Raw genomic sequence first — 25,763 nt, forward strand, 5'->3', positions numbered from 1 at the left:
CAGTGACTCACCCCCTGAACTGTGCCTGAAATAAACCTTTAATGAGTCTAGCAATTATTGTATAGCATTCCAGAAAGACACATTATTTGGTATTCCTATACTTTCTTATTTAAGGTCAGTGCTGAAAGTGTTAGACTTGTGGCACTCTTGTTCTTATTTTTGTTCTTTTTTTTTAAGGGGCCTGAACCAGAAAGCCAGCTAGCCACTCCAGAAGTAAAGAGCCACATAGTGCTGGCCACAGCCCAGGATCTAGCATTACAAAAAAGAACCACTCTGGTCTTCATTTAATTAATTAAATTCGCCCCTGCCCTTAATTTTAATCAATTTATCGCAATCCCCTGTCCTTAATTTAATTAAATCCAACCCATATGCTCTTAATTTAATAAGTAAATCCAACTCCCACCCTTAAATTTAATTAATTAAATACAAACCCTTCCCTTAATTTAATTAACTAATACTGACCCCTACACTTAATTTTAATAAATTCTCTTATCGTATAACTTTAAAGACATTTACCCTTAAATGAAACAAAGAAATAAAGGAAAAAAGACACACTCTTTCCTCCTGTCCCCTTCCAGAGACCCCCCCCCATCCCCAGGGATGTCATTTCTTTTTTAGGGTCACTGCTCAAAGTGTTGCACTTGTGGAACCCCTATTTTATTAAGAGGCCTGAACAAGAAAGCCAGCCACTACAGAAACAAAGCCACATGGTGCTGGCCGCAGCCCAAGAGCTTGCATTAAAGAAAACATTTTTTAGGGGTAGCAAGGGAGACTACAGGAATAGTAAGGGAGATCTGAGGGGTCGTAGGTGCGACCCTTGGCGACCGCCCAAATGACATAACTGCCCACCCCTGATTGGTGCTTCTGGCAGTCAAGTGACTCTACCAGCAACACCAAAGGAAACAAGAAGCATGCAAGGGGAAGCATTTTTCACTCCCTGCCACCTCGCCAGCTAGACCCCAGCAGCCAGAACTCCGTGTGACAGGGTACGTGCAGACTTTCAGGCCTGTACCTCCAACAAAAGCCCTCTCTCTTTAAAGTTAAATTGAACACAATGCCCGGCCCTTAATTTTAACAATTTAATCCTGACCCCTCTGCTATTTATTTAATTAATTAAACCTGATCCCGCACCTTAAACTTTTTTAAATTAATTATATCCAATCCATTCCCTTATTTTAAATAAATAAATCCGACCCTGCTGCCCTTGAATTAAATTATTTATTTCTGACCCCTATGCCCTTAATTTAATTAATTAAATCTGCACCCCATCCTTCATTTTCATCAGTTTATCCCAATTAAATTAAGAACAGGAGTTTATCCCAATCTCCTGTTCTTAATTTAATTAATTAAATATGATCCCTCTGCCCTTAATTTAATTAATTCAATCTGACTCCTATTAATTAAATTAATTAAATCTATGTCCCACCCTTAATTTTAATGCTTTAATCCCGACACCTATGCCCTTAATTTAATTAATTAAATCTGGTCCTGTCCTTAATTTTGATCAATTTATCCCAAACCCCTGTCCTTAATTTAATTAATTAAATCCAATCCTTCTGCCCTTAATTTAATTAATTCAATCTGACTCCTCTTAATTAAATCAATTAAATCTGATGTCCCATCCTTAATTTTATTTAATCCTGACCCCTCTTGTCCTTCATTTAACTAATTGAATCCTACCGCCCACCCTTAATTTTAATCAATTTACCTCAACCCCACATTCTTATTTTATTTAATTCAATCTGACCCTTGTGTCCTTATTTTAATCAAGCAAATCTGACCACCTGCCCGAAATTTTAATTATTTAATCCTAACCCTGATTGGTGCTGCTGGGGCTCAGGTGACCCATCTATCTCTCGTACTGGACCCTCCCAGGGCAGCCTTTCCTGGGCAGCTGATAAGGGAGATTCCTGTTGGCCTGGCTACCTTCAGCCCATGCCTATCCAGAAGACTACATAAAAAAGGTAAAGGACATCACCTTATAATTTGACCAATTTGGTTCACTCTAGATTTTAATTTAGACTCACTAGATGTTATAAACACAATAGTAACTGTGCAAAAATAATGCTTAATTCACTAACCTGGATCAGAACGCAGATGGAAGAAAGAAAGAATCCCTCTAAGGACTCTACAACCATCCCGCTGTAAAACAGCGCCAGAAGGTATAACCCTCTGGGGAAGTAAACCCTGGACGATGATGTCTTCAGATGACTGGAAGCAGGTAGGTTTGCTGGTTAAAGGCTGACATTCAGAGACTTGTATCCGGCAATCCTGCAGGAGTTCTTAGAATGGCAGTTATATAAGAGATTGGAGAACATGGAGGGTTGAAAGGTTTGTTGGATAAGGAAATAGAAGGCTAAGAAGATATATGGTAAGTACCAAGGTAATGGAACTGTTGCTCTTTTAGAAAGAAGCCTCCTTTATATGCCTGTTGGGTTAGGGTCTAAGTGATTGTGCCGGAAACTTGTAAGTAGGGCACAAAGCTGGGAACATGAATCCTACAGCATAACGCAGGAATAGAGTGTTAGTGTTTAGAATACAAATTTCGATTAGTTGTGGAGTGAGGGAGAAGAGGTTTCCTACTGTCGCACTGAATGAGAGCAGACTGAAAAGAATTTTTCGTGCTGGGAAAGTAGACGTTTATGTTTAGTTTCTGTGGAGACGGATCGTATGAAAACAAGTTTACTTCTTCCTCGTGGGAAAGAAGATCAGATGATCTGCCGGTTGTGGTAACCTGTAAGGAGAAGTAATCGTAAGTAATTCTGCAATCAGGTACGCGTATGGTTCAAGAGAAATACTATGAATGCGTACCGTTGCTAGGCAATGTGATCGCATTCCCAGAAGGGAGAGCTGTAACGGGGAGTTTGCGAGGAAGCTGGATTTGCAAGTGTTGGTGTTCTGAAAGAAAGAGCTCAGATAAAGATCGGAAGTAAGGAAAGGCAAATCAGGTAGGAATTCTTTTACGTAGTAGACGGAAACTTACGATGCATCCTCTAAGGGGAGAAGTGACGTGAGGAGCGTGTGGATCCCAGCCTTGATAAGCGTTTCTGTGAAATGCAATAGGCAGAGTTCATCTCTGAACGCAATGCAAGGCTAGCATGCTACTGGCATTCACAGCCTCCATCATGGAGGGATTGTAGAAAACAGCCTTAACATGTCTCCAATTGCGCCAGCGGCGGCAGAGAGAACAATGACCCCTAACAGTCCTAACAGTATTCCCCCTCCAAAGGGGAGAAACCCCCGGTATGCCAGGGTGAAGCCGGTGAAACCTGCAAACCAATCAAGCAGCATGAAGATCAGACTCGGCCTCCCAGGAACGATCGGCTGGCGAATAACCCTTCCAATTGACCAGATACTGAAGAGAACCTAGAAAGTAACGAGAGTCACAAATATCAGAAATCCCATACTCAGGACCATCCACAGCCACCACTGGAGGGGGCCAGACTCTTGCTGCATGACCAAACCAATCTGGAACTTCAGATTTAAGTTGAGACACATGAACGACTGGATGCATTCTGGACCAGGAAGGTGGCAGACGAAGCTGGACAGCAGCCGGACCACACACCCCCAAGATCTCGAAGGGACCAAAGAATCGGGGGGCCAACTTGAAAGGCACAAATGATGAGGGAGGAATTTAGAAGACAACTAGACCCTCTCCCCAGGAACAAACACTGGGACAGGAGTACAATGGCGATCTGCAAAATGCTTGTCCCTATCCTGGGCTAGTAATAAGGAAGATCGAGCAAGCTGGTGCCCATCCTGAATCTGACGAACCAAATCATCCACTACAGGAAAACGAGAAGAAGTCGGAGGCACCGAAGGAAAAACTGCAAGATGCAAACCATAGGCACAAAAGAAAGTGTTAGATTTCAAGGCAGAATGACAAGCATTGTTATAGGCAAATTCTGCCAGAGGGAAAAGAGTCAACCAGTTATCATGGGCTGAGGAGATAAAACATTGCAAGTAACCCTCCAGGGTCTCATTCAGACACTCCGTCTGACCATTGGTATGGGGGTGAAAACCAGAACTGAAGCCCGCTTGATTGCCAGGATAGTACATACTTGTTGCCAATACCGAGAGGTAAACTGGGAACCCTGTTCAGACACAATAGTTTCAGGCAAACCATGATGTACAAAGACATGTTCCACAAAGATGCGTGCCATGCACGCTGCATTAGGTAAGCCCTTTAAAGGAACAAAATGACCCATCTTCGTGAAAAAATCAACAACCACCATTACAGCTGTAAATCCCCCAGAAGCGGAAGATCCATGATAAAATCAGATGAAATACATTGCCAGGGACGATCAGGAATCATCACCTGACCAGACTCCGCAAAGGGGGCCTATGTGGTGTCTTAGATTGAAGGCAAATGACACAGGAAGTGACATAGTCTTGCACATCCTTTTGAAAATAGGGCCACCAAAAAAGCCTCTGAATTAATTCAACGGTATTGCATTCTCCATGGTGACCCGCCACCGAGGTGTAATGACACATGCCTTGGATCTCCATCCTTAGAGTATCGGTAGGTACAAACAAACTTTTTGCCATGGAAGTACAAATCCCTGTCTTTGGACAGGGCGTACTTCGACATCCCTGACCGGATGACGGTGTCCTTTGTCTTCGTGTCCTCTGCTATTTGCCTCAAAGAATGGGTGATAGAGTGGAAAAAAGTGCCTTCTGGAATAATTGTTCTGGACAGAACTGAGAAGGACCCACTGGATCCTTTCTTGCAATGTGTCTGCTCTCAAATTGGTCCTCCCAGGGATAAACGTAAAAACAATATCATAGGGGGAGAAAAAAAAATTCCCAACGAGCCTGCCGGCTATTACGCGTCTCAGAGTATTGTAAAGATCGAAGGTTATGGTGGTCTGTACGAACCTCCACCGGAAACGTAGCCCCCAACAACAAATGCCTCCACTCTTCAAATGCTCTTTTAATGGCCAACAACTCTTTTTCAAGAACTGAATAATTCAGTTCATAGGGGTTCAGGGTTTTAGAAAGATATGCCACTGGGCATTCATCCCCCTGCTCAGTTTCTTGCAAAAGGACAGCCCCTGCGACATGATGAGAGTCATCCATTTCCAGTATAAATCGTTTACCTTGGTCCGTAGTGATCAAAATTGGTGACTTTGCGAATAGGGCCTTTAAAGCAACAAAGACAGTGTCGTTGGTTCATGAAAAGGAAGCACCTTTGTTCAGTAAATTATTACTAGGGCGATTGAGACCGGAGAATCCAGGTATACATTTCCTATAGAAATTAGCAAATCCTAAAAAATGCTGAATTTCTTTGAATTGGGAGAGGGCCAGTCGACCACTGCAGCGACTTTAGCAGGGTCCGTTAATACTCCTTGAAGGGATAACACATAAGCCAAATACTGTATCTGAATCTGATGAAATTCACATTTTTCTAATTTGCACAGCTATTAGCTATTGCAGACGTCTAAGGACTTCATGAACGTGTAATACGTGTTCTGATTCGAAAGTAGAGAATATAAGGATATCGTCCAAATAAACGATCATGAAATGCTGGAGGATATCCAATAAGATGTGATCCATATAACATTGGAAAACAGCTAGTGCATTGGATAAACCAAAGGGCATTACCCGTTCTCATAATGTCGGAATGAAGTCCGGAATACGGTCTTCCACTCGTCGCCGGCTTTGATACGTATCAAATAATACGCTACCCGTAAGTCCAACTTGGTATAAATTGTTGCTCCTTTGACGGCCTCCAAGATGTCTGTGATTAAAGGCATTGGATTGCGATCAGAACCTATGATCTTGTTCAGTCCCCGAAAGTCTGTACATGGCCGCAATTCTTCAATGTTCTTTTTGGGGACAAAAAATAGGGACGCCCCAGCTGGAGATGTAGATTCCGTGATAAGACCATTCTAAAGATGGGTCTGCAAATAGTCTTTCAGAACTTCCTTCTTCTTGGCGGAGAGGATATACATCTGACCAAAGGGCAAAGGTTGATCTGGTACTAGGGAGATAGAGCAGTCGTATCTGTGATGGGGTGGAAGTTCTAAATGTTGTGCGTCAGAAAACACCTCTTGGTACTGTTGATAAGGTTCAGGAATCACTACCACATGATTGAGGATTTTGAGATCCTCAGTAGCTGGCAGAGAGGAAGAGGAAGGCTATGCAAACCCTATAGCGCTTTGTGATAAACAGTGTAATAGATAGTGTTCTGAACCCAGGAAAAAAGTTCCCGCCGTCCGATTAATATAAGGCGTTTGTAGTCGGAGCCAGGGAAGACCTAAAATGATCGGGTGATGGGGTGTTCAGATGATGTCAAATGTTACAGTTTCTGTATGAGTGGCGATTAACATGCCAACTGCAAGAGTCTGTTCCTTGATGGGACCTGATGTTAATGGACTTCCATCTACACTTCCCACAGGAATGGAAAACATTTTTGCAATTCGAGGTAAACCATGACTTTGTGCCCAAACATCATCTACAAAGTTGCCCGCATCCTCGCTATCCGCCAAAGCCGGAACCCTTTCTATCTTTGAAGGTACGAAAGAATGGGAGATGAACAACACCACCATGGGAGACTCTGGGCTCTCAGTTTTGGAAATCGGAAAATCAGAGTATGGGGAATCCACAGGAAGATTCCAAATCGCGGTTCCCCCTAGGATCGGTTTCTGGCATTTCCTGACTTGCGAGGGGGAGCCACCGGACACACATTAACCAGATGATCCTTTGAACCGCAGTACATACAAAGGCCATTAGTACATCTATGAAGACGTTCTTCTTGGGTTAAGGAACCCTGCGCTACCCCTAGCTGAATGGGTTCCTCACTGGAAGTAGGTTTTTTAACTGGGGTGAAAGTGCCTGGAGGGAACAATATCCTCTATGTCTTCGTCTTTCATGAAGACATTCCTGAAGACGATAATCCAACTGCATAGTTAGGGCTATAAGTTCTGGAAGATTGGAAGATCGTGGAACTCGTGAAACCTCATCTTTTAAATCCTCTGAAAGACCTCTCCGGAACAGAGTAATAAGAGCATCGTCCGGCCATGCAGTGTCTGCCGACATTTGCTTAAAGCGTGTAATATAAGTGAGGAGATCTTGTGTCCCCTGACGAAAGTCTAACAATTGTTCTTGAGAGGAGACCGTAATTTCTTGTCTCCCAAATATGGTTTTAAGGCTGTGAATGAAAGCAGAATATGAGTCTAGAATTGCATTATTTGTTGTGATTAATGGTGTAGCCCAAGCCAATGTGGCACCAGATAATTGGGAGATCATATGACCTAATTGGTCTCAATCTGAAGGAAAGAATGCCCCCTTAAAGGCAAACTGAACCATACAAGAGTCCAAAAAACTCTTTTAATTTATGTGGATTTCTATCAAACGTTCCCCTGTGCAAAGGACCAGGAGGGAAATCTGAACTATGAGGGGCTCTACCCATCTGCTGGCGTCGACAGGCATTTTCCTGTTTTAAGTTTTGTACCTCAACTGTAAGGTTCTGAACTGCAGCAACCAATTGTTGTACTGTCTGATTCAAGATAGTGATTGAAGCAGTCCAATAGGACTCTTCTTTGTGTTAATGTATTTTTTGGGTGTCACTTTCTGTTAGAAACACAGTAGTAACTGGGCTAAAATAAGGCTTAATTCCCTAACCTGGATCAGAACGCAGATGGAAGTAAGAGAGAATCCCCGTAAGGACTCTACTATGCTGTAAAACAGAGCCAGAAGGTATAGAACCCTCAGGGAAACCCTCTGGGGAAGAAACCCTAGACGATGATGTCTTGAGATGACTGGAAGCATGCAGGTTTGCTGGTTAAAGGAATAGTGTGCTCAAAAATATTATTGTCTCAACAGATGGGCAATAATGAAAAACATGCATTAAACATAATTTTAATGAAAGTTCCTTTGTCAACTTTTGAGCAAACGAGTCTCAAAGCGTTTACAGGGGAGCATCCATTTTGCCATTTCAGGCAGCCTCCACAGCTCTTGTTAAGCTCGGCCCTGGCGGCACTAAACAAGCAGCAAAAACCCCCTAGTGGGGCTTTTGCTTACTGCAGCCACAGCAGAGCTGTACATGAGCTTGGGAGGCTGCCTTCACTTTCATTTTACATTTTTGGTGCTCCCCAAGCCCAGGGAAGCACAGAAAACATAAAATGAAAGACAAAAAGCAAAGGTGCAGCAATTATAAATACAACGTTGTTGTATTTGTGATTGCCGTGGTTGAAAAACCTTGTTGTATTTCTAAATGCCGCAGTATTTACAAATACAACAATGTTGTATTTCTGACTGCAGCAGCTTTCGCTTTGAGTCTCCTGGGCTCCCCCGGGTCGGGGAAGTCCAGGATACTCAAAGTGAAAGAAAGCCGTCACAGTCAGAAATAACACGTTGTATTTCTAAATGCTGCAGTTTTCTTTTTACATTTCCCAGGCTCCAGGAAATGTAGAAAGAAAACTGCAGCATTTTTAAATACAACAACATTTTCTGTGGCTTCAGCTTTGAGTCTCCTGGGCTCCCCTGACCCGGGGGAGTCCAGGAGACTCAAAGTGAAAGCCGCCGCAGTCAGAAATACAATGTTGTTGTATTTCTAAATGCTGCTGTTTTCTTTCTACATTTCTACAACAATGCTGTATTTAGGTTTGCTGTGGCTTCAGCTTTGAGTCTCCTGGGATCCGCGACATGGGGGAGCCCAGGAGACTCAAAGCTGAAGCTGCCGCAGTCAGAAATACAACTTTGTTGTATTTCTAAATGCTGCGGTTTTCTTTCTACATTTTCTTAGCTCTGGGAAACGTAGAAAGGAAACCGCAGCATATTTAAATACAACAACATTGTATTCATGTTTGCTTTGGCTTCAGCTTTGTGTCGGGGGAGCCCAGGAGACTCAAACCTGAAGCCACAGCAAACATAAATATAACATTATAAAGGCTGCGGTTTTCTTTACAAGTTGTGTTAATCTCTGCTCTCCGGCAATAATAAAGCAAAAGCCACCTGCTCGTAGCTTTTGTTTATTACAGCTGGCTGGCTTTTGCTTCATTAGTGCCGCAAGGGCAGAAATTAACACAAGCACAAGAGCCTCATCCATTTCACAAAATGGATGCCTCCTAGTGCTTTAGATCTGTGACTTTGAGCCTCATTTTCTCAAAAGTTTACATAGGAACTTTCTTAATGAATGTTTTTTATATATATTTTTGATGATGGCCCATCTTTTGAGCCAATAAAAATTTGATGCCACTATTCCTTTAAAGGCTGATATTCAGAGACTTGAATCTGACGATCCTGGAGGAGTTCTTAGAATGGCAGTTATCTATGAGATTGGAGAACAAGGGTTAAAAGATTTGTCGAACTGCATGTCTTGCATATCATGATGCTGATGAAACTCGTTTTCCACATAAGAATATGCGTATACTACCATCTTATCTAATTCGTTGTCCATCACCCAAATATCGGAATCACATTTTAAAATTACGATTTAATTTGTGGGTCACTAGAGAGTTACAAGTCAAAAGAAGACTGTTGAGTATCTCGATTAACTTTTGCCACTTTTGCACGTCGATGGACACTCGTGAAACCATGATGCATCTCATCACGGAATGCAGAGCTCTTCGTCCTATGCGTGAAATTCATTTTGCGTGAAATTGTAATTACTTATGTCTCACATCTCAAGACTTGACCTGGTCTTTGATCCTGGGCTCAGGTTATTTGCCATTACAGATCGCTACTGTAAATTTTCTTTTAAGCCTAAATTTAGAGCCTAATTAATCAAATAACTAGTTAATTAATTAATTGAGTATTCAATATTATTCAATATTTCTGTATATTTTAGGATTAACAATCTTCTGTGTTTCTTTTTTCGGTTCATTTGAATTTATGTTTTTAATGTTAGCATACATTTTATTATATACAGTTCCATATGTATATGTATTTTGTATTTGTATTTGAAAGGTTGATTTAATTCAACTAAAACAAATTTTTAAAAAAAATTAAAAAAGATTTGTTGGATAAGGAAATAGAAGGCTAAAAGGATAAATGATAAGTACGAAGGTAATGGAACTGTTGCTCTTTTAGAAAGAAGCCTCCTTTATGTGCCTGCTGGGTTGGAGCCTCAGAGATTGTGCTGGAAACTTATAAGCAGGGCACAAAGCTGGGCACATGTATCCTACAGCATAAAACAGGAACAGAGTGTTAGTGTTTAGAACACACGTGTTGGTTAGTTGTGGAGTGAGGGAGAAGAGGTTTCCTACCGTTGTGCTGAATCGCAGCAGACTGAAAAGAATATTTCATGCTGGGAAAGTAGGCATTTATGTTTAGTCTCTGTGGAGACAGATCGTATGAAAACAAGTGTACTTCTTCCTTGTGGGAAAGAAGATCAGATGATCTACCGGTTGCGGTAGCCTGTAAGGAGAAGTAATCATAAGTAATTCTGCAATCAGGTACGTGTATGAATCAAGAGAAATACTATGAAAGCATAACGTTGTTAGGCAACGTGATTGCATTTCTGGAAGGGAGAGCTGTAACGAGGAGTTTGCGAGGACGCTGGATTTGCAAGTGTTGGCGTTGTAAAAGAAAGAGCTCAGATAAAGATCGGAAGTAAGGAAAGGCAAATCAGGTAGGAATTCTTTTACCTAGTAGACAGAAATTTACGATGCATCCTCTAAGGGGAGAAGTGATGCGAGGAGCGTGTGGATCCCAGCCTTGATAAGCATTTCAGTGCAATGCAATGGGCGGAATCCATCATGGTACCCAATGCAAGGCTAGCGTGCTACTGGCATTCACAGCCTCCATCTTGGAGGGATTGTAGAAAACAGCCTTTAGATGTCTCCAATTGCGCCAGCAGCACCAGAGAGACCAATGACTTCTAACAGTCCTAACACTAGACTTGTACTGAGTTAGTTAATGCAGCACTAGAATTACAACCCACTGCTTTTGAATTCGGCCTCACTAGAATTGTACTGAGTCTAGGTAAAATTCTGGAAGCATGCTGTAAACCAAATAGCTTGTTGGGCCATGCTACTGGCATTCACAGCCTCCATCATGGAGGGATTGTAGAAAACAGCCTTAACATGTCTCCAATTGCGCCAGCGGCGGCAGAGAGACCAATGACCCCTAACAGTCCTAACAGTATGCCCCCTCCAAAGGGGAGAAACCCCCGGTTTGCCAGGGTGAAGCCGGTGAAACCTGCAAACCAATCAAGCAGCATGAAGATCAGAAGCGGCCTCCCAGGAACGATCGACTGGCGAACAACACTTATCAATAGCGAGTTTGTATGCTGTCACAAGTGCAAAGTGAAATATTGGTAACATCCGGCCCATAATTGCCGGAGCCAGGCAAGATGAGAAACCAGAAACACAACTGTCGGCATAGTCCTTGGGTACGAATCATTCCACTTCTCCTAAGCTACTCAAGAGGTCAAGCCGGTTTGCAAGATGAATGTGGTCAGATTGGGGAGAGCCATCGCTAAAGGTCTGCAAGGGAAATGCAGCCTCTGCTGCTGAACTAATCTTCACCGATAATCTGGCAGACGCTTCAGAAATCCCTCTTGGGGCATATTTATTAGTCTTGTTTGTACCAGGGAGGGGCAGATGATCACAGGAGCGAGTGGCTCAAATGGTTTTCCTACAGATGGTTTGTTGAAAATGCCAATTTGGAAAACTCCAATACTTCACCTAGTGTTTTCTAGGGTCATCCTCCGTAATCTATTGCCTGATATGTAGAGGTAAATGTAGGTTAACTCCACACAATTGCTGTCCTGGAGTTGATAGGATGAGCCACCTTGAAAATTAAAGAAACTGTTGACAAATTTTTGCCTGGTTTTAGTTCTGGCATTTTGGTTAGTATAACAAGTGGGGCTGCCGCTGGGGGTAGATATAACACAGAGCTTGAAGGTAATGACTTAGAGTCATGCCGGCATGCAGCCCCCCTGCTAGATGCAACAGGAGTGGGCCTTCCCTCATAACAGTTGGTCTCAGATGCCTTACTTAAGCAATAGAACCCGAGCGGCGGGGGCATTACCGAAGGCCCCAGGGCATTACCATAGTCGGTAATGCCCACCGACGCGAGGGTTCTATTGCTATTAGTATCCCGTCCCGCAAAATTTGCAATTTTTTTCTGTCCCGAAACTCTGCAGCGTTTCAACGCTGCAGCGTTTTGGGACAGAAAAAAAAACGACCAAGAAAATTTCCCTTTCGATGGCGGCCATCGGGAGCGGACGCGCTGGGAACACAAGTGTTCCCAGCGCGTCCGCTCCCGAAAAAGGATTTAAAAAAAGGTAAGTGGGATTGGGAGGGCGGGAATGGGACGGGGGGAGGAAAACAAAAAAAAAAGTACCTGCGTCTACGGCGAGGGACGAGGGAAGCCCCCAGCCGTATGGAGGCGTAGAGCTGGGATGGCCCCACTGCGAATCTCCACAAGGCTGGAGGCTTTCCTCGTCCCCCGCCGGGGACGCAGGATCAAGAAGGTAAGTTGGGAGGGCGGGTGGGAGGGAGGGGAGGGAAAAATTAAAAAAATAAAATAAAAGACTTACCCAAGTCGCCTACGGGGTGCAAAAGCAGCCTCTCAGCCATGGGGAGGCTCGGAGCGGGGATGGCCCTCCGGGGACAAAGGCCGTGGAATCCCGACGGAGGGGTAGGGACCTGGCGAGAGCCAATCAGAATGCTCGCCGGGGTACTAATAGTTTTTATTGTAGTTGGTAAACTTTGATGTCAAATCGGAGGGTTTATGCATCTTAGTTGCCTTGCCTAGAAAATTCAATGCCTCAGCATCCTCCTTTACCAAGAGCTGCTCAGAAGATCTTTGGGTTAGCTTCTTTCCTTAGAGCCTTTCTCTTTCCACCCACCTTCTTAGTCAAAGTCTCTTTGGAACTTCTCTAAGGCTCTTTTATCTATGGCTGTTTGGAAGGGTTGTTTGCTGTCCTATTTGCTGCCTGTGGTTCTGGTGGAACTTAATCCACCCGCCACTGCCGACCGTTGATTAGCAGTGGAAGTAGAGAAAACTGAGGTAGCAGTAGCTACATATACCTCACTTAGCACACTGATATCTGAGGTCTCGACTGCCACATTACTTATCAAAGTATTATGAGCTCCAAGAAGTGGTAAAACATCAATACCAGTGCTAGTGGTAGCAATACATTTCCAAAGGGGAATACTTGAACAAATAGTAGGCCCTGACTTAGATGTTTCTGTTGACTTCAAGATAGTAGTTACAGGCAGTTTCTTGCCCCCTCCGACCCCCCAGAATGACATGGCTGGCCTTTGGTGTCGTAGAGGTGTGTGATGGGGGTCTTTGTCATTTAGGAACCCCCAAAGGGTTGTCTTAAGCGACATTTGCTTGCGCTTCTGTATGCTCTTCTGCCACTTGCAAGTTGCAGTTTTACTAGTAACTAAACAAATAGTGCAAGGATCACATATTGCAGTGCACTTACCAGTACCAGACACACTCAGAGCTCAGGGTCTCAAGATTGCCTGCATCACAACACTGGCACGAGGAGTAAGAAAAGCATGATATATCACTAATATACCATTAATATACTGCAATCAATGTGCTTACTTAGTTAAGTGGTATAGCGGCATGTCGGCAGCAGTATACAATGAGCTAGTTTGTAAGAGGTTAACATGGAGCAAGAAATATATATGTAGGGAACGCAGGAAGAGCTTCTCTTCCTTTAGTCTGACTATGGCACTTCTGAAGCCTAATTGTATTGAATTGAATTGAATTGATATTTTATTTCTATCGCGCTCGTACACAAGTGTTTCAGAGCGCAACAAGGCAAGGGAGGGGAACAGGGGAAAACAAAACAACGATTTTACTAAGCCCAGCGACATTGAGAATGCGCAAGTGCATGGGAGAGGGGCATGGGGAAATTGTATGGAAGGGGGGAGAAGTGGAAAGTATGGAGCAAAGGAGAAACAGATCAATAATAATAAAAAAAAATAATAATAAAGGCAACAAACAGTGGTAGTGCAGCCAGCAAGTGGCAAGTGCTGGGTTTAAGGTAGCAGACAGGGTAGGTCTCATAAGTGCAGGAAGAAAAAAGGGGGGACTGCATGGGCACAGATACAGACCCCAGTGCAGGGGGTGGCTCAGAGGCAGTGCGTGAGGGTGGCAGGGTGAGCAGGTAGGGGGCCCGGAGGACGGATGGTGGCCAGGTGCACGGTGCCAAGAGAGAACAGATCAGCAGGAGAGAGGGGGAGCGAAGGCAGAAGCAAAGAAAAAGGTCTTGAGGTGCTTCCGGAACCAGAGATGGTTCTCCTCAAGTTTTAGAGTGGCAGGGAAGCTGTTCCAGAGGGAGTCCCCAGCCGAAGACAGAAACATGGAAGCTAGAGCCAGACCAGGCCAAGCAGTGGTCAAAATAATTTGCACATATTTCACCTATTTTGAAAGCTTTGCATTTGCTTCCAGTTGACCAGATTTAAGTTCAAATTGTTGTTTATTACACACAAAGCACTTCATTTGAAGACTACCTCATATTTATCAGAACAACTGGAAACCTTTGATGGTACTAGAGGGCTTCCGACATGGGAAACTTTATGTTCAGAAGTTCCTAGATTCAAACGGTCAGTAACTATGAATCATTCTTTTTCAAGAGCTGCAGGAATGCGCTCCCAATTGAGTTACATGTGATTTCAGATTATCTGAAGTTTCGAAAAGATGTAAATTCAGGTTTCTGGAAAAAAGCTTTTAGAACAGGTTGATTGTTAATGGTTTTAATAGTTATGTGATATTTTATGGAATAATTGTCGTCACAAACTTCCGGTTTAATATTGTGATTGTGGTGCACCACAATCCTGAAATGAAATGTATTTTGATAGGATTAGTTTGCTTAATTTCATCCAAAATTGTTTATTTATTTTATACATGTGATTATTTGTAGAGCGCCATGATACAGTCGATTTTCATGTTTGCACTATATAACATCGATAAATAAATAATACTGGGGGGTGTCTTATCCATTACTTACCCTGCACAGCAGAGCTGCTCCTCAATGGTACTCCTAACTGCCAAGGCACAAAGGAGACATGGGGTCATGGAGACACAATGCTGCTGCTCATTTCTACAGTGCTTAGCTCATCTTCCCAAGGCTAGATAGAGTAAGGGACCTGAACATGTGAGTGTCAGGCCTCAAGCCACACTACTGCATGTAGCAGCTTCCGACGCCCCCGCTGTCCTTGGCCCATGACCCTTTTCTGCTGCACAATACATTGATGATTGTCAGGTAAGGAAGGAGTGCTACTTTGCAAACGTCTTGAGTACAAGGCAGGGAGTATGTTGTCCACGTGCAACATGGGCTTCTGGCATGCTAGGGTGGCATGGGATATGTAGTGTGCTGTCAGTTAGGCCATAGATGTCTATTTTCGGGAGGACAAAACTGATCTTGTTGATGAAGAATTAGTTAACAGCAGTGTATTTTTTGATGGAGTGTGATACCGGTGGGTTGGGCAGAGAGTTGATGCAATACTTGATGGCTGTGAAGAGGGCTCTGCTTTCATTGTTGACCTTTGCTATGGTGTTTTGGTAGTAGTTGGTCTTGGCAGTAGTGATCAGTCATCTGCGTGTAGCACAGAGCTCCTTGAGTAGGATGAGGGTAGAGACACTGCAGGACTTTCACCAAGTTTTCTCATGGTTCTTGAGTGTACCGTGGTGTGGAAGCTTTAGGCTGCGTGTTGTTTTAACAGGGTATGGTGGTTGATGTTGGTTGTGAGAGTGGTATTGAGTTCTTGGAGAAGCAAATCACAGTGCTGGTTCATCTGAAGTAGACGAGCCTATGTGATATGGAGGGCTGAGAGTTCTTCCGTGAGAGATTTGAGCGGGAATTTATGAAATATCTGAAGGCTTTTTTGCTCGGTTTCTGACCGCTTTGCTTGACTGGGGTAGTGTGGCTAATGTCAATGGGATTGCCAGATGGTCCGACCAGTTGAGTGGAAATGGAGAGCTGTGATGGAGGGTAGGCAGGCCTGTCATGATGAGGATGAGGATATAATCCTTTCTGTGAGTTTGGCCTTTGTCTAGTGTGTGAAGGTCATTAACTTGGTTTCTGGCTTGCCAGGGATGTTGAAGTCATCGAGGAAGATTTTGTTGGCATGCATGAGAAACATGGTGGTGACCAGGTCTCTGAGGTGTTGGGGTTGGATGGTCTGTAGATGAGGTGGAAAGTGACTGTGTCCATTGGAGAGAGCGGGAAGTGGCCAGAACGATATTTGAAAGAGCTGTTGGTGGTGGGGTCCATTTGGGTGAATGGTCCTGATTCCTTATGAAGAACGGCTAAGCCACCACCCCTCTTTTTGGATGTCTCATTGTAGAATCCTGTACTCATTGTGGATGAGGACATTTCGGATGTGGGTGGAGGTGGCTGTCATCCAGGTCTCAGTAATGAAGACGTCATCTAAGTCACTTGTGGTGATGAGGTTGGTGGAATCAGCTGCAAGGTTGTTCACTGAGCACACAGTTTTCGTGTAGTGGTGAATGATGGAGTGCTGATGGGGTCTATGATGACGCGGGTGAGGTTGCTGAAATGCAGTGTCCATAATGTTTCTGGTAATCGGCGTGGTTGCTGTTAAGTTGTGATGGCAAGAATGTGCTGTTTGGAGGGAGGGGTGAAACACCTATTCAAGGAGGCTTACCTGACTTTAGAGGAGCAGAGGTTCTGGTCATGGGTCCTCTCAGTCCAAACAGGTGCAAGCAGCAATTGCCCTGTTCTTCATCTGCCATTCACTCTGGACAGCACGCAGAGACATGCATTTTGATCTAACAGTTAAGAAATTAAAGGAAGGGGCAGAGGGAAAGCAAGTGGGTGGGAGTTAGGTAATGTGACCTAGATCCACTTGTGACTTAGATCCACTTGCACCAACTCATCAACTGCCTATGAACCTATGAAATGGCAACACATCTCATTTTATGTAATTGAAGACAGCATTAATGTATAGTGTCATGGCCTTGGGATGCACAACAACTTAAGCACAGTTTTCAATGTTCAAGTTTCTTCTTCACACAACAAACAAAAGATTGCTAAAGGATTCAGTAGAACTGTTCAGAATGGAGCATGAACAAGCAATGCTCATGCTTTACAGAGGACAGCAGTCTGTCAGTTCTTGGCGCTGTCACTTAGGCACCACCCACAGGTGGTCAAAAGAGTCACTCTCAATATTTTTAGTTTTTAAGTGTCCAAAAACCTCTTTCTTGGTAATTGCAGCAGTTTGATCAGGATACCACCTTTTCTGAGAAGTCACTGAAGCCACTGTTGATGTCCAATATCGGCGTCAACACCCGAGTCCAAGGATGTGTGCTGATGAACATTGGACAGGACTCCAATGGCCCAGGAACCAAAGTAAGCATAGCTGGCCATATGCTTGCCTAAGACTTTGTCTCATTCTTCCCCAGAATTAGGATCTTAGTACCCTGGCCAAACCTCTGCCTTCTGACTTATGCACCACCTACTCCTCCACTTTCAGGATCTTGCTGGCCTTGCCTGCTGTTCTCTCCAGTCCCTCAGAGTTGACTTTCTTTCTTTCATCCTCAATAGTATGAAATTCTCTACTCTTATCCCGCTCCCCGCTCAACTAGTCTTCTCACTCCTCAGGTGTTCTCTTCACGTCCTTCTTCTGCATTGTTAACTCAACACTTCCTCCTTTATCGTTCACTATTCCCCCATGGTTTCTCCTACTATCTCTTTTTCCTTGACCTCCCTGTCTATGGCTTCTCCTCTTTTGGTGCTACTCCTACCTTCTACCTCCTTTTCCAACTGCGTTCAACTTCACCTCCACCTCTTCTCCACTATCCTCCACATCGCATCGCCACTCATTTTCCAGTGCACGCTTCCTCTGATTCTAACCTTCCACACCTTCTCAGTTTTCAATATCTTTTTATAGGTAAGCGGGTCATCCCGTACGCCTGATAATTGTGTGATACTTTCCAGCTGGGTTTCTCTATCGTTGTATTATATAGGCATTTGAATTGGTTAATTAAAAAGGTACATTTGAACTAAAACACCCAGTTATGCTTCCCATGTGCCTATGTCTGTCAACATGACCCAGCAAATTGTGGGTTAATAGTAGGGGTCACATTCTTTATTTCATTCTCGTTTCAGCTCTGTGTCTATGTGCTTCTCAGTGGCCATTTGCTCACCCTCCAGGGAAAGAGCTTTAAGGACTGTGCTTTCTCCAGTTTTAACTCACATGGTGGCTCATAAATCCCAGGGGGAACTGCGCGAAATAGTGCATGGTTTGTGGACAGTCTACTGGAAAGCGAGGTTGTATACATGGAGATCCATGGGGGCGGTCCTGCGGAAACCACTCCTGTCAGCGGCACAGAGGTAGATATGTCCTTGTTTCTTCTTTCTGACATTCCTCTTTATCATTACAGCCAACTTCTCTAGTCATATCATGGGTGGGTCAATAAGCAGAAGGAAGAGGGTGAAGGGCTTCCTAGTTGGCCAAAGATTGCACTATCACACTGGTTAAAGGATTAATTAATGAATTAATGAATTCATCTTTTATAACATGCTTAATACAGGAGAGACCAGTCTCTTAGTGGCAGACCGGAATTTGAACCTGTGTTGTTTTCCTTCCAAGACAAACTCGCTGCCATTGAGCTATCCTCCCGTACCCGACCAGAAGACCCATGGACTTGCCTTTTACATCATCTGGGGTCTTGGTGCTCCCCCATATGGTCCCAGAATACCATCCTCTAACCTGAAACATGGTAGTGCATCACAATTGGCTGAGAAAAATATGAAGTATGTATTTATTTATTTTTCATTTGTTAGGCAAAGGGAGGGAACAAGGGAGTGAAACACATTAAAATACACACAAATATTAAATACAGTGGAGGGGGGAAAGGAGAAGGGATGAGCCTACTATGCCTTGTGAGTATTCAGACTGTGCAAGTTCATCAAGGAAAAGGGCAGAGGGGTAGGTGCTGGAGTGTTCGTGCTCGTGGTTGAGCAACAGATGAACTGCATAGGATGGTGACTGCTACACAGCCAGGAGCCTTGTGGGGTGTAAGTGCGAACTCCAGAGCGGAGGGTGTGCCAAGGCAAGTGCTGAGGGTAGACAGAAGCTGGGGTGATTGGGTGTTGGAGGTCAAGGGCCCCGAGGATGCATACGGGTTCAGGGCACCAATCACGGCAACTGTGAGATTAGCAGAGGCGAGAAGAAGGGAAGGAGGAGCTAACGAGGAAGGTCTTGAGGAGCTTCTGGAATTTAAGAAAGTCCTGCTCAAGGCACAGAGGATGGGGGAGGCTGCTCCATATGAGGGAGCCATCTGAAGAAAGACATCAACATCCTGCCCTCAGTTTAGCAAAACGCTTTACACACAAAGAGTTGGTGCCAGAGGAATGTAGAGGTCTAGAGGGTGAGTATTTAGTAAGATAAAGTTGAAGATGTGTTGTCCCCGGGCCCAGACAGCCTTGTGGATGATGCAGAGGGATTTGAATTGAATCCATGCAAACCGGGAGCCAGTGAAGACTTTTTAGGGCAGGAGAGATGCGTTCATTGGCCTAAGGCAAAGGATAAGTCTTACTGCCCTATTCTGTATTAGCTGGAGGGGTGGCAGACTGGAAAAAGGCAGATTCAGGAGGAGGCTATTGCAATAGTCAAGCTTAGAGAGAACCAGGGCTCGGGTAACATTGAGCCTTTGAGAGAAAGTGGGAAACCTGAGAATTCTTTTTGGCAATGTCCTGAGTGTGAGGGAGGAAGGAGAGAGAGGAGTCAAAGATGACTCAAAGGTTCCTGGCTTCAGAAGAAGGAGCAGGGGAGAGCCCATGGAGGAAGACCATAGTGAAGGGAGGAAGGACGGAGCAGGGGTCTTGTTGGGAAGAATATCCGTTTTACAGGCTTTGAGGCAGAGATCGTTGGAGGTGCACCAGGATTGGATGGCAGATAGGCAGTCAGGGATGATGGAAGGTGCAAGAGGGTCAGCAGGAAGTTTGAAAAAGAGTTGTGTGTCATTTGCATAACACTGGAAGTTGGGGGAACGAGGAGCTGAGGCGTGTCAGCAGAGCAAGGTAGATGTTAAAGAGCCAAGGAGAGAGGATAGAACCCTGGGGGACACCACAGGTGGAGGGGGAAGTAGGAGAGGAGAAGGTGCCCAGGATGACTTGGAATGAGCAGCCAGTCCAGTGCCCATTCAAAGATGCCAAGGGTACTGTGGAGCTTTTGTATGAGGATGGAATGGTTCACTGTGTCAAAGGCAGAGGAGATTGAGTAGGATGAGGACAGCTGGGGAGTTGGAGTCCAGTGATGCGAGCAGTTCTTCACAGGTGTTCAGAAGAGCAGTTTCTGTGTCTCTGGATGCTTGTAAACCAGATTGATGGTCATGGAGACCACCATTAAGTTTAGTGTGCGAGTTCAGTTGGGGCAAGGCCAGCTTCTCCAGCAGTTCCCCAGGGAGTGGGTGATGGAAATAAGGCAGTAGTTGGCAGGACAGCTAGGGTCTGCTGAAGGTTTTTTCAGGAGTGGGCACCCCAGGGAGTGCTTGAGGGAGGAGGGGAAAGATCCAGTGGCAAAAGTGATTGCAGAAATCAGTGAGTGTAGGGGCAAGAGAGCTTATGTTGTCCTTGATGGTTCTGGATGAGCAAGGGGAAACCTGTTTAGAAGAGACCTTCATGGAGCGGACAACTCTGGTAACGTCTTCAGGTGTGATGGGAGAATGAGGAGAGGGAGGAAGGAGAAGGGTGAGGGGCCAAGGGAGGCAAGGGGGTGTGGGATGGGTTGGAGGGTGAGTAACAAAGATGTTCAGGATGTCCTGAGTTTTGGTGGCAAAGTGAGTGGCCAGTGCATTGAAGAGAGTCTCGGAAAAAGAAGGGGAGGAGGAGACTGCGGAAGGATTGGCTAGTTCCCTACAGATCTTGAAAAGTTCATCTGTGTTGTTGCATGCACCAGAAATCCGTGCCTGTATGTGGGCTCTTTTCTTGGCATGGAGGGAGAGTCTGTATTGCCTTTGGAGCAGGCGGCAGTCCAGTTTGTCAAAGGATCAGCCTGAGATTTGCCACTTCCGTTACGCTGCTCTGCACTTTCATTTCAGGGCCACATGTTCGGAGTCATACCAGGTGTTACGCTTAGAGGCAGGTTTCAGGCTAATCCTCATGTATGGGGCAAGAATGACAAGAGTTTTGGTGATGGCCAAGTGGAGGTTACTGAGAGCAGAGTCAATGATAGAATCTGCAGAAAGGGGAAAAGGGGGGATGAAGGTGGAAGTGAAGGCAGCAGCTGACACTCGTTTCATCGGGCGGATATTGGTGAATAAGGTTGGCAGAGCTTTTTGGGGTGCGGTCAGATGGCCAAAGGGAGCCAGGTGGGAGGAAATCACCCAAAAGGAGGAGATTAAAGGTGGATGATAGTAAGGAAGAACAGAAATCAGCCCATTCTGACAGGAACAAGGTGGTATTGCCTGTAGGCTGGTAAATGGTAGCAATGGCCAGGGTGGAGGAGGGAGAGATGACCAACTTGCACACCAGGCTCTCAAAGGCAGAGTAGAGCTGGGTGGGTAAGATGGAAGAAGGAACCAACTCAGGGAAGATTAAGACAACCCCACTACCAGCACAAATGATCTTGAAGCCATCAGGAAGGAGGGAGGGAGTAAAAAGCAGTGACTGAGCTGGCATGGAACCATGTCTCAGTGAGAGCAAGGATGTTGAGGTCAGTGTCTTCAAGAAGGAGGCAGATGTCGGTGGAGTATTTGTTGGCTGAGCGGGCATTAAGAGTTGCCAGATGGAGGAGGTCTCTGCCTTTGAAGGTTTTCTGCAGTGGGGTACAGGGGCATGGTACACGAGTCAGAGGGGGGATAGAGAGATTAGTGAGGGTTGAGGCAGGAGAAGGAAGGTAGTTAATGAGAGATGGCAGGATGCGGTCAAAGAGAAGGAGGTTGGGTTGAGGACTCTGGACCAGGATAGAGTCTGTGTGGTAGACATTAATGAAGCAACGTGCTGATGAGAAGCCAGCCAAGAGGTCTTCCCACTTGGTGCCACAGTTAAGGGGAGAGGATGTAAAAGGAGAGAGAGTAGAGATGAGATGGGGCGTCCATAGATCTGGAGAGGGGACTGAGAAGAGGATATCAGTGAAGACCTCTCTGTAAGAAGCACTGGCATCGATGGCCGCGATGGGAAGGCCAGGGTTTGCAATCAGGATGTCTTTTTTGTGCTTTTTCCTTCTGGACTTCGTGAGAGAGGGGGCATAGATGATAGTGTAGGAGTTAGAAAAGATGGGTGAGATGGAGAAAGCCATAGGGGTGGCAGAGGTTAGTAGAAGAATGCAAGAAGAGTGGCTGCACAGCACAGTTCTAGTGAAACTCACCAGGTGGCCTAGTAGTACCAAAAAGGCACAAATGTAATCCAAAAAGGAATTTGAATTTCAAGAAACAAGGGGCACAGATGCAATGCAAAGAGGAGCACAGATGTAAAGGCACACACAACTAAATTCGATAGTGGCACAGATACAATGCAAAGAGGTGCACGGGTGTAAAGGTACGCACACTTTAATTCGAAGTTCAAAGACAGTGGCACAAATGGAATGCAAAAAGGTGCACAGATGTAAAGGCCCACGCACCTAAATTCGATTTTCAAAGATAGTGGCACAGATGCAATACAATGAGGTGCACAGGTGTACAGGCACACACACCTAAATTCGATTTTCAGAGATGGTGACTGTAGTATAATACTTGCAATGATGACAGGAGGCTTCTTGATAACAGTGATGTCCTTTATTCAGCATACAACATCATTCAACACTTAACGATGGGTAGATGGCAAGTCCCTTCGGTTAGCTTGCTCCTAAAATAATAGGTTACAGCTGGGGGGCCGTAAATGACTTTATTTAGGCCGGGCCTAAATCTCGGAGGAGCCGGGAGAGGACGTCTTTACACGTCCTTTGCTGCTCCCGAAAATGCGCGCCGAACGCACGGGGGCGGCCCTAGTGGCCGCGGTCGAGATCTCGCGAGAGAGGGAGCTCTCGCGATATCTCTACACACCTCCCCCTGATAATGCAAAAGCAGTTTATTGCAGTACATAGTCATTGTATCTCACCGGTCTTCTGTGTTCTCTTCTTGGCCGGTCACCTCTCTCACTGTGGGCATCCTGGTGTTCCAGTTCTCGTTCTGCTGTGGGTACATCCGGTTCCATCTCTGTTTCCTCCCTTTCTTTGTCGTCAATCTCCGGCTCACGTTCTTCTTCTCTCTCGCAGTCCATACTTCCTTCCGCTTCTGATCTCTCCGGGGTCCTTGCTCTCTCTTGTCTCTTCTGGAACAGGGCCACTCTTTCCAGGTTCCACATGCGCCCGTCTTCGGTGCGGACGTGGTTGGTTCCTCTGTGGATCACTTTTATTGGTCTGCTGTAGCGAGAGCCCGTGATCTGATCCTTTGTCGGTAGACGGATTTTGATCCAGTCTCCCTCTTTAATGTCTGACGCTTGTTTGGTTCTTCTTCTCCTGTCACTTCACATTTTCATGTGTGATTTGCTGTTTTCGATTCTCCACACCACCTCTGACATGTCTACTTCTTCATCTTCCCTTACTTTGGTCAGCCATGGTGGTATAAGCGTCGAAGCTGCTCTTCTCCCTCTTAACATACGGAACGGGGATATTTGAGTGATCCCGTTAGGAGTAAGTCTGTGGGCCGCTATGGCCTCTTTGGTTGTCTTGAGTGGGTCCATTCCGGAAGCTGTTGCTAGCTGGATGGCACCTTTTATAAACCTGTTCGCTCTCTCTACCAATCCGTTGGCTTGAGGATGATACAACGCTGCTTTCTTCTGGTGTATGTGGTGCTTCCTCAGGAATTGTTCCATGTCCTTTGAAACTAGTTGCACCCCATTATCCGTTACCACTTCGTTGGGGAGTCCTTCCCTTTGAAAAATTTCCGTGAGGACTTCAATTACTGTCGCTGTCGTGATGTTTGGGACAAACTCAACCTCAACCCACTTTGATAAGTACTCCACTAGTACGATGCCATAGCGATGTTCGGGTGTCATCGCCTCCAAGGGTCCTATAAAGTCTATGCCGACTTTTGACCAAACCGCTTCTAGTACTTCTGTGGGAATCAGAGGCGCCTGTCTGACCTTTAAGCGCTTGTCGCTGTTGAGGCATTCATGACATCTCTCTATCATGGTGCGAATCTCTTGATCCATGGACGGCCACCAGTAGGCCTCTCTCACTCTGTGACGGGTCATAGTGTTCCCTAGGTGGCCCGCGTGGGCTCTGCAGAGAATGGTCCTTCTCATGCCTACGGGTGGGATTATCTGGTCAGTTTTCAATATAATGCCATCTATTTCTGATATCTCGTCTGCTACCTTCCAGTAGGGCCTCATGCCTTCTGGCATCGCTTTTTCATTTGGCCACCCTTCCCTGATCCATTCTCGTATTCTCGCCATAGTTGGGTCCTTTCCATCTTCTTCGGCCCAATGCTTCTCGCTGAGTTCTAAGTAGTCCGGTGCTTTGAGATCTGTGATGGATGCCACGATGCATTCCTCTTGCAAAAACGTGGTGGCCTTGTCTTTACCCTCAGGTAATCTTGACATGCAGTCTGCCTGCGAATTCTTCCATCCTGAGATGTGCTGTACCTCAAATGTGTACTCCTGCAATTTGGCTGCTATGCGTGCCAGTCTGGGTGTTGACGCTTTGGTGCCTCCTGGGCTGAGCATGTGGATGAGGGGTTTATGGTCTGTTACCAACCTAAATTTTGTGCCCCACACGTATGTTCTGAAATGTTCCACCGCCCATGCACACGCTAACATTTCCTTTTCTATGGTGGAATAATTCTGTTCGGCCGAGGATAAGGCTTTCGAGGCAAAGGCTACCACATGTTCCGTGTCACCTTTCTTCTGCGTTAGGACAGCTCCCAATCCGTACGCACTGGCGTCTGTGGTGATGACAGTACTCCACTCGGGGTTAAATGGTTGAAGGCACGGTGCTTCTATTATGTGCCTTTTTATGCTTTCTACGGCTTTCTTTTGGGGTTCTTGCCACAAGTACTCCGACCCCTTTTTGAGGAGTTCGCGGAGGGGTGCTGAGGTTTCCGAGAACTTAGGAATAAACTTTGCGTAGTACTCCGCCAGTCCGAGGAATGACCTTACTTCTTCTTTGCTGGTGGGTTCCGGTGCCATTATTATGGCCTGCAGTAAATTTTGTTTGGGACTTATCCCTTGCTCAGATATCTTGTACCCTAAGTACTCAACTTCTTTCGCCTTGAATACGCATTTCTCGTAGCGTAACCTCACCCCAGCTTCTTGCAGCTTGGTTAGAACCGTTCTCAGTGCGGCATCGTGTGTCTGTTCATCCCTTACAAGGATGTCATCCTGAAAATATGCCACATTTTCGACCTTTCGTAGTAGGACATCCATCATACGTTGAAAAGCCGATGCAGCCGACGATAAGCCGAAAGGCATCTTGGTAAACTGATAAGTGCCAAACGGAGTGATGAATGCTGTGAGGGGTTTGGATTCCTTGTGCAATTGTATTTGGTGGTATGCATTTCTCATATCCAATTTTGAGAAAAGTTTTGCTTCTTTCATCATTAGAATCAGTTCATTTATGCTCGGTAGCGGATAACTGTCCGTAATGACTTCCAAGTTTACACTGCGGAGGTCAATGCAAACCCTTAGCTCTGGTGAGTTGGGTTTCTTTATGAGCACGACTGGGCTCAGCCACTCAGAAGCTTCGACTTCTTCAATGACGCCATCCATCCTCATTTTGTCCAATTGACTCCTGAGTGCATCTCTCGCGGTTGCTGGTACTGGCCTCACGCGATGTTTGACTGGGACCGCATTCCTTTTTAGCATTATTTTGTGAACAAAGCCTTTGATATGCCCCGGCTCCTCC

The sequence above is a fragment of the Ambystoma mexicanum genome, chromosome 4p, assembly GCF_040938575.1.
Source record: "Ambystoma mexicanum isolate Mex_15411 chromosome 4p, UKY_AmexF1_1, whole genome shotgun sequence".
NCBI classification, from domain to species: Eukaryota; Metazoa; Chordata; class Amphibia; order Caudata; family Ambystomatidae; genus Ambystoma; species Ambystoma mexicanum.